Source organism: Alligator mississippiensis, chromosome 11, assembly GCF_030867095.1.
Source record: "Alligator mississippiensis isolate rAllMis1 chromosome 11, rAllMis1, whole genome shotgun sequence".
Classification (NCBI taxonomy): Eukaryota; Metazoa; Chordata; order Crocodylia; family Alligatoridae; genus Alligator; species Alligator mississippiensis.
This window is the reverse complement of record NC_081834.1, coordinates 64,390,002-64,399,817: the sequence shown is the minus strand read 5'-3', so window position 1 is coordinate 64,399,817 and position 9,816 is coordinate 64,390,002. Positions and strand designations below refer to the sequence as shown.

The following is a 9,816-nucleotide window of genomic DNA, read 5'->3' as shown; positions in this document are numbered from 1 at the left end:
CTGCTCCCTGGCCTAGCAGCCAGCTCCCTTGACAGCAGGATTGGGGTCATCTCAGTGCAGAGCCAGGGCTGGAGCTGGGTCTTGGTCTCTCCCTGCACCTGATGTTACCCAAAAATTAGGCTACTGACAAAAGTTGGTTTCTTTTCAGTGGGGTAGTTTATTGCTAAGGGTACTGGAGAGTTATAGACTTATTAGAGACCATTCACTTATTAGAAATTGCGTTACCCTACCATACGCACACTCACACATACATACATACATTCTCGCAGATGACACACTTACATAATCCATCCCAAGGGTGCTGCAGGTATGGATGGCCAGTCCCTATCCATTGATGGAGTGGAGTATCTGACCTGGCACGCAGAGGCACGGGCTCTGGTGGTGAAGCAGGTTCTTTCCCCTGTCATCCTTTCTCTTGCCCGCTTTTATACAGTTTGTGTTGCTGGGCAAGGTTTCTGGATGCTGCTTCTTCAGGCATGTGCTGCTTGGTCAGCAAGTAACCAGCTCTCCCTTATCCCACCAGTTGGAACTGGTTTTCTTGTCATGGATGTTGCACAGGCATTTGGCCTTCAACTGTCTACTTCTAACTGCTGACATTACAACTTCTCCTTTCTTAGCTGTTTTGTTTTTTCATATCAACTGCTTCTTCTTTATTAGTCATACATACTGCAGTCATACCCTCCATTGCTTACAAGACCTATTCGTGATACATTTTCTAACTGACTGGCTACTTTCCCCGCTTTGACTCAGTCTCTTGCCTTAGCTTTCCCTAGGCTGGCAACTGAGTTTTAGCCAAGTAGGTTTAAATAGGCCAACCATACTGGGACCAGGGAATGTCCGGCCCGAGATACCTCCCAAACCTTACTACCAATTTTAGCTAACCCCTTTAAAATGCCTCCTAACAGCTAGTCAGAGAGAGGAACAGATTTTAGTAGCTTCCCATAAAAGCAACAAAAACAAGATATCTGCTTAGCCTCCGAAGGGCTGGATAATGATGAATAATTTAATTTTTTCATATCATCTGCTTCTTCTTTATTAGTCATATATATCGCATTCATACCCTCTATTGCTTCCTAGGCTTATTAGTGATAAATTGTCTAACCTAGTGGCTACACTGGGGCCTGTGGGGAGCTGTTGCTCTGTGGCATAACTGCTATGGCCTGATCCTGCAAACCTACCTGCCAAAGCCAGGGAAGTGGGGCCAAGCTCAGGGTGGGCAATACCTCCCAGCAGCCTCAGGGCACAGAGCAGTAATCTGTGGCGGGGGAAGTAGTAGGTGCTGTGCAGCAGAGGGGGCAGAAGGGGCATTCTCCTAGGCAGCCCCAGTAGACCCCAGTCCTAGACAGGGGCTTATACATTGCCCCAGCCTGAGGGAAGGGTGGAGTGGGAAGGGGCCTGCCCTCCCGCAGCAGATGATTGGCCAGGCAGAGGTGTTGGCTTCTGTGGGGAGGAAGACAAAAAGAGAAGTTGACGTGAGCAGGTGTGAGAGTTACCAGAGCCCCACTGCCAGCTGCCCTGTGATGATGCAGCAGCTTCTTCTCCTCCTCCCTGGCCTCTTTGTGGCATGGGGGTCCCTGCTCGGTGTGCGGAGGGCCCAGATTCTGGAGCTGGGACTGGTGGGGTGCTTGTGCAAGATTTGGGGTGGGTCTTGCCCCACCACTGACCCTTGCTTTCTTTGCAGCCTTCCCCATGTCATCCCCCATGCCCTCCTTGCCACCCCACATGGAAACCCAGATTCTTCAGCTGCTGGTGACCATGGTCTTCCGTGACACCACCAGATCAGCTGGCACCCAGGGCACTGTACTGCCAGGTGATGTCCCTACCCATGCCATGGACTGTGGTACCTGCCCCATCCGCTTCTACCAGCCCTGGGCCCGTCAGGGGATGTCCCCTGAGCAGTGGGATGACCTGGAGAAAGCTATTCATCTCTACCTGGGTGCTTATCACACAGACAATTGTCACCATGGTGCAAGGGACTCGTGTGAGCTGTGAGTATAAAGAGCTTGGGGTGGGGGCTGAGCACTGACACGCTCGTTGCAGCTGTCTCCCACCTGGCAGGGTTGGGGCCACCAGGGTACTTGTGGTGCCCGGCACTGGACAATGCCCCTTTGAGTGGATGCAGGCAGGACCCAAGATTGATTGGAGAGGGCCTGCCAGACCCTGCATATTTTAATGGCTGTCAGAGGAGGTACCAGGAGGATCTTGTAAAGATTAAATGGTTGTCTAGCCACAAAGAAAGGATAGTGTCCTTGGCACCGTGTCACCATCCCCTCACCTTCCCAATAGCCCCATCCCTGCTCCCCTGAGCCTGACTATGTACCCCAAATCCTCTTCCAGTCCCCTTTGTGATCCAGATCCTCATGGGCTGTGAGATCCTTCCCAATGGCACCTCCCATAGCTTTTACCTGAGTGCACAGGACAGGCACAACTTGGTGAGGTTCAACCTGGCCACGGGTGAGTGGGGGGCTGCACCAGGGGATAAGATGGCCCAGTGGATTCGCTGTAGTTTCTTCCAGGACTGGGTCACATCCAGCCATCTCCAGTTCCTGCTCCAGTACATGTGCATCACTGAGATCCTAAGCTTTGCCTACTATGGGAAGGAGACACTGAAGAGGCAGGGTGAGGCCAGACCTGCACTGGCATAATCCCCGCTGCCCTCCCGCTCCGCCACCCGCTGGCTGACATGGAGCTGTCTGCTGGGGAGGAAGCAGTTGCTGCTTCTATCCAGGCCTTGCCTGGGCTGAGATGCAGCTGTCTCTAGGATGAGGCACCTCCACTGGGATCCTTCATGCAGCTGGATGTGCAGTTGCCTTTTGTGTCATGGATATCCTAGCCATGCCTCTGTGTGCCATCCCCAGAACGCCCGGTGGCTGTGGTGTTTGCCCAGCAGTCTCCTGTTGCTGCAGAGCTCTCACTGCTGCTGGTTTGCCGGGTCACTGGCTTCTACCCACGGCCCATTCGTGTGACCTGGCTGCAGGACGGTGAGGAGGTGACTCCAGGCCCGGGGCTCAACTCCAGCGACCTCCTGCCCAATGCCGACCTGACCTACCAGCTACGCATAGTCCCGGCCATTGACCCAGGAGCTGGGCACAGCTATGCCTGCCGTGTGGAGCACAACAGCTCGGGGCGCCAAGGCCTTGTTGTGCATTGGGGTAGGTGTGGGGTAGAACTGGGTATGGGGGGATGCTCTTAGTGCTGGGGAGTGGCCAGCCCCCTTGAAACCAGTGGCTGCCACCCATGGCTGGCTCCAGCCCCCTGCCTCCATGCTCCTGGCTTGGGTGTTGCAGGTTCCCTCCTCTGGGTTTCAGTTGTAGAGTAGCAAGGGGCATGAGGGATGTAGGGATGGGGTGAGTAGACTGGGGAGGTTGGTGGGGCAGGATGGGCAGCCCAGACACCAGATTTCCATGTAAGTGTTGTGGCGGGGTGGAGCAGAGGCAGCAGGGGCTCCTGGGAGGCAGGTGAGGGGTTGCTGTGGTTCCACTCCCAGCTCTCCCACTCCTTTAGGGCCTGGAGGGCACTGGGCAGTGGGCCTGGCTGTGGGCATTGTCATTTCATTGCTGGCTGCAGCAGGTTTGGCCGCTGTCCTGTGGTGGATGAGACACCGTGAGTCCTTCTCCCTTCCCCAGGGGACAAAGGGTTGGTGCCCACAGCCTGTGCACCCTGAGCACACCACCCTCTGTCTGTCTTTGCAGGATCCACGTGGTCAGAGCAGAGAAACAGTATGGGACTGTAGCTGTTTTCTGCACCCCTGAGTTCTTCAGTGGCTGTGGTCCTTCACCTAAGCAAAACCAGCCAGGCCCCAAACCCTTTGGTCAGCAAAAAGGGGTTGGTCAGGCTAGAAGCCCAGACACTTGAGTTGCATGCTAGCTCTGGTGGGAGAATGATGTTGGGTGGCAGGTGTGGGTGTAGTTAGGGTCAGGTTTGGCTGGGAGCCAGGGCACCTGGATTCTCTCTCGGGTTAGGGAGGGGATTGGGGCTGGTGTGCTAGAGCAAAGGGGACTGGGAAGCAGGATGCATGCTTTCCCTTTCATTTGATGTATCCAAAATAAAATCCTTGGGATCAATCCTGACTCCTTCTCATCATGTCTTTTCTAATTCTGCCCTTAGGCAGGGGGCATAGCTAACAGAGAGGGCATCTGCGGCTGCAGAGGCTGTTACACCTTGGCCCAGGCAAGGTATTGATACAAGCAGTGATAGCTCCCTCCCTCAAAGGCAGATTCATGTCAGCCAGAAGGGCTTATCCAAGTCTGGCCTCACACTGCCTCTCCAGCATCTCCTTTGCATAGTAGATGAAGCTTAGGGCCTTGGTAATTCTAGTGTTACAGAGTAGGAATTGCAGCTGGCTGGACATACCCCAGTCCTGGTTGTATCCCTCGTGGATCCTCTGGGCTTCTCAACACTGGTATGGCCCCACAGCCTCCCATGGCCAGGGAGAAGACCACCAAGTCCTGCCTATCCTGTAAGGTTCTGGATCATGAAGGGGATGGAAGAGGAGTGGGGTGATGGGCACTGTCAGGCTTGGGGAGCAGAGAGGGAACTGATGGGCAGCCTACAACTTGGTGTCATGATGCCAGGGCCTCACCAACCCCATCTTCATGGCTGGATGAGAACTTTAGCATTGCACAGTCATCCTGGAACCTCCTCTGATAGCCTTTAAAATACCCAGGCTGTGTCAGAGCAACCCCCATCCCCAAACCCCACAGGGGTCCGCCCTGGATTCTCCCATGTGCGTGTTGTCCAGTTCCAGGGACCATAAGAATCCTGATGGCCTTGATCCTCCAGGGACATGGTGGAAGATAGATACAATGAGCGTATCGGTGTTCAACCACACCCTGCAGTCCCAGTACTTACAGCCTATGCTGGCATCGCACGCTGGCAGTCATCTTGGTGATGAGTACCAGGTAGAAATACACAGCTTGCTGCAGGTCACCCCACAGCTTGGGGACATCCTTGGTGAGCCCAGGGGTGACAGCAGTGGATGGGCAGGTGTCATAGTCCAGGACATGGGTGGAACGTTGTGGAAGAGCATGGTCATCAGAAGCTGGAGTGTGTTGGACCCCATGGGGAGTGGAACAGGGAAAGCTGGGGATGGCATAGGGAAGACTTGGGGAAAGCAAGGGTCAGAAGTGGGACAATGCCCACCCCTGGCCTTGAAGAGGCCCCTGGGTATGCAGCCCCGTGCACTCTGTCTGGCACCAGCCATAGGATTAGGATCCTGCATGCACTGAGAAGAGCCCCGCACACCACAGAGAGTCTAGGGAAGCAGAGGGGAAGCTGAGGCATTGCTGCAGCCAGGAGGAGGGACACAGTTGCTCTCGCAGCTGCCTATGCCAACTAATTCCCTGGCCTGGGAGCCACTGTGCACCCTCTTTCCTCCTAATGGTTAGGAAGCAGGAAAGGGTTAATGCCCTGCAGCTCCCTATCTAAACCAGGGGCAGTTGGGCTTGGGTTTGCCCCCTCTCTCCCTAGCAGGTGTCTCCCCAGGCCTGGGGCCACATTTGCACACTGCTCCCCTAACCCTGCAATGCCCTTCTGGAGGGGCCGACATCATAACTCTCACCCAGAGCCAAGAAGTCAATGCTACTATGAAGGACCTTGTCATACAGGGGCTGCTACAAAGAGAACTGCCCCCATCCAGTGGCCATGGCCCGCCTGCCCATAGGATTGGGGCCCTAGAGCTGGTTGTCCCCACACCAGGTTGCATCAGCACCACGGACAGGGCCTACGGGGCAGCAGCTGGGTCTTCAGGAGGCTTCTCCAGGCCTTCCTGCTCTGCCAATGAGCAGGCCTCAGCCCTGCCAGGGGTAGGAAGGGGGAAGACACCCCGAATCACATGCAAATGAGCCTGGCTCTTGGCGTATTAGGTCAACATTGGCCCCCTCCCCCATGGATGAAGGGAAGGATATTTTTACTGAGTTTTGTCTATTTCTTAAATTGTGCAGGGTCCTATAGAGTCTGGGATCCACCAAGACCCCCAGCTCCATCCTCAAAGTGCTGCTGTCCAGCCAGACATTCCTCTGCAAACCTTGCATGGGCATCTAGGATAATCTCTCCCCTGGGGGTGGGGGGTGCATTTGCCAGCACTGGGTTTCCCCTTCTTTCAGCCAGCTGTTCCCAGTGGGAGCAGGGCCTGGGGGCAGGCATTGCCTGCAGGGGAAGAGGGCATCTCAGGGAGCTGTGGTGAAGACCCTGCATTCGGTGTGGGGGGAGCAAGGTGGGATTGCAGCCCCCAGGGCTGGACAGGCAGCTGCTAGGGAGTGAGGGGCAAACCCAGGTCCAGCTGCCTTGGGGCCAAATGGGGATCCCTTGCAGATGCAGGGAAGGGGGTGCCTAGTGGCTTCTGGGGCAGAGCTATGAACTTGCTCCTGCAGTCCTAGGACACAGCTAAAGGAGGGTGGGAGCTGGCTTCTGCACCCTGCTTCCTGACTTGTGGACCATTCCAGCTTGCTCCATCCTGCACAGGTTGGACACTGGGTGCTGCTGATGAAGCTGAGACCCCACCCGGCTCATTGCATAGATTTCCCCCCATGCACAGAGGGAGCAAAGCCTTCCTAGGCAAAGACTCCAGTGCTCTGGCCTCTCTCTGAGAAGGCAGAAGGATGGAGATGCAGGGGAGGCACAGTGCCAAGTTTCTCCTCTGTGGGTTTTCACTGGAACCAGAGCTCCCTGCCACTGCCTGGTGCCACTTCCCCTGCCTGGTGCCATGGACCCAGGAGTCTGGGTGCATCTTGTTTCCCTGCAGTGACAGCTTCAGGCAACAGCCTCCCCTGGCACTAGGTGCAGAGGCCTTGTGGGGCAGGTCCTGTTGATCTCCAGGGCCAAGCCCTCACTCTTCCTCAGGCTTCTGCCCATCATGACCCCCTGCAGGATCTTGCTTGGCTTGGGGGAGCCCATTGTGGGGCTGAGGGTGGCTCTTTCCCCATCACCAGCTCCCTCCAGGCCTTGGAGGCTCAGCCTTGCTCCCCTGGACCAGCACCCAGCTCCCCTGAGAGCAGGATCAGGGCTGTCTGAGTGCAGAGCCAGGGGTAGAGCCAGGTCCTGGCCTCTCCCTTCACCTGGGGCCTGTGGGCAGCTGTCACTCCATGGCATTACTGCTGCATTTCCTTATGGGCCTGGGCCCGATGCACTTGCTTCCCGGAACTGGGGCTGAGGGGGCTGAGCTGGGTGTGGGCAGCACCCCCCAGCAGCCTGGGGGCACAGCAGCAGTACCCCAGTGGTGGAGTAGGGGTTGCTGTGCTGCAGGGGGTGCAGCAGGGACACTCTCCTGCCCCCAGTCCTATAAAGGTCTTAAACATTTCCTCAGCTTGGGGGGATACCACATTGCTGGAAGAGCTGGGGCAGGGTGGGGACCCCCTCTCCTGGCCCAGCACAGTGGGTGACTTCTATGGGCAGGAAGAGAAAAGGAGTAGTTTGTGTGGGTGCATGCGAGAGCTACTATGGCCCCACTCCCAGCTCCCCTGCAATGATGCTCTGTCTTCCTTTCCTCCTCCTTGGGCTCTCGGTAGCATGGCAGGCCTTGCTTGGTGTGTGGAGGGCCCTGATCCTGTAGCTGGGGCCGGGGAGGGTGTGAGGAGCTGCATGTTTAACCGGGGTACACCCAAGGGTGTGACCTATTCTCAGTTGAATAGGATGGGTAGGCAGGAGGGGGTGCTGTCAGAGGGGTGCCAGAATTTCAAGCAGATCCCGCTTTCCTCTATAGAGTTAGCCCATGCCCAAAGTTCTTAACTATATACAATTTTTAAAGTTATAATATACATAGACATAAAACTAAATATCATATACATATATTTACACAGTGAACACTAACCAATAACCAAGGTCAAACCCTAAATAACACTATTTGCAACATCATAATACAACATTTCAGTTACAAAATATAATGCACAAACATGAACAACCTTAATAACATCTATTCCTTCATATAGTTCCTGACCCATGGCAAGAGATAGTCCTCTTCCAATGGAGTCCCTTGGGGATGGGTGTCCAGGAAGCACCAGGGCCCTGTCCCCTTAGGGCCTTGACTAGGCGTGGGGCTGCTCATCCAGCCCCTTCTCTGGGTCTGCCTGCCCCAAACGTCTTTTTCCTGTGGGACCCAAGGGCCCAAATGACTTACGCTCCCTCAGGTGGCGGTGGTCAGGGCACAGCTCAATGGGGTCTCCTGTGCTGCAATGCTTCTCCAGTCCTCTTCTGTGCCACTGGGTTCCTCTCCACCTGTGCCCCACTCTGGGCATGAAGGGCTCAGGTCCTCTCAGCTGCTGCACCGCCACTGCTGGCTCCTGGGTGCTGGGCCTCAGGCTGCAGGACTGCTATTTCCCTGTGCCCTGGCTCGGCACTGAGGGCTCTCTTAGCACAGGTTGGGCCCTTCAGGCTCCAGCCAGCCATCCTCATGCCACTTGGCTAGCCCAAGCAGCCTTTGCTGGTCCCTGGCTCCTGAGGCTCGGTCCCATGCACCTCTCTGAGCACCTTGGGACCTGGCTACTTGCTGGGAGATGGGGCCTGAGCTGCCTCACTGCAGCCCCCAAGGCCCTGCCAGGGTTGCAGGCTTTGGGAGCTTGCGGCTCCCAAAGCCAGGGCTCCATGCACCAAACTGGGCACCATGATGGGCCCGAGAAGTCTTACACCCCTCCCAGGGCTGGGTCTCCACGCACCGTCCCTGTGCGACATCAACAGCTTGATCGGTCTCACACCACTCCCAAGGCTGCTCCTCCAGCAGCAGCTTCAGGAGCCTTGGGCCCATTGCCCGCTGGGGGAGAGCTCCCCAGCTTGAGTCCCACCCCCATCTGCCCCTTGCGCTGGGCACACAGCTCCTTTTATACACTCCAGGGCTCTACCCCTGAAGTCTTCCAACTTGACAGCTTACAGTCTTCAATCAGGTCTGAGAGCACAATTCTCCCCCTCCCCTCAGGAAAAGGGCGTGACCTTATTTCTCCTGGTGCCTCCTGATTGGTAGATGGACTCCACCAATCAAAACAGCAGGATCTCAAGCCTGGGACTCAACCCAAGCTCTGAAATGTGAGCCTGCTACACCTGCATGGTGGGATGCTTGTGCAAGGGGAGGTGTGGGTATTGCCCCCCCACTGACCCTTGCTTTCCCCAAAGCCTTCCCTATGCCATCCCCCAAGTTCCCTGGGTCATTCCCTATGGAGCCCCATACCCTTTGAGTTCTGGTGACCATGATCTTCCTTGACACTGCCACCAGGGCAGCTGATACCCAGGGCACTGCGCTGCTGGGCAATGTCCCCACTCATGCCATAGACTGTGGCACCTGCCCCATCCTCTTCTGCCAGCCCTGGGCCCACCAGGGGCTGTCCCCCACACAGTGGGGTGACCTGGACCAAGACATACGTCTCTACTTGGTGGTCCTCATCCAGACAATCATCATGTTGGTGCAGGAGGTTGGTGTGGGCTGACTGGCAGAAATGCCACCGTTGGTGCCCCTCTGCAGAGATCTGTCTCCACCAGCCTGGGAGGCTGGTGTTGAATCCCTCAGGGCGGGGATCTCCCACCTTGTCTGCATGACAAAAGCCTGGTGCCTGGGAGGCAAGGCTCTGGTCACCTCGGGGTGGGGGTGGAGGGGGGAAGCTTGGTTTGCTCTATGGGATTCCTTTGATATTCCTGTAATATTCCTATGATACTGCTCTACCTTTTACCCTGTTCCCGCCCTACCCCTGTAATCAATAAAGTTCTCCTTGTGACCGGTGTGGGAGACTTATTGAGAGGTGGGTCTAAATTATGCCGAGGAGGCCCCTTAGGTCTGTGGACTAAGGGAGACGTTTCTAAATAGCCCCTGACTTGGGGAAGTGCCCCAAGTGCCTC

The 9,816-nt window shown here is 56.1% G+C and overlaps 1 pseudogene; it reads left to right on the top strand.

The window, feature by feature from the left end:
* The first annotated feature begins 1,523 nt into the window (after nt 1–1,523).
* On the top strand, nt 1,524–3,919 carry LOC132244210 (antigen-presenting glycoprotein CD1d-like; annotated as a pseudogene).
* Nucleotides 3,920–9,816: the final 5,897 nt, after the last annotated feature.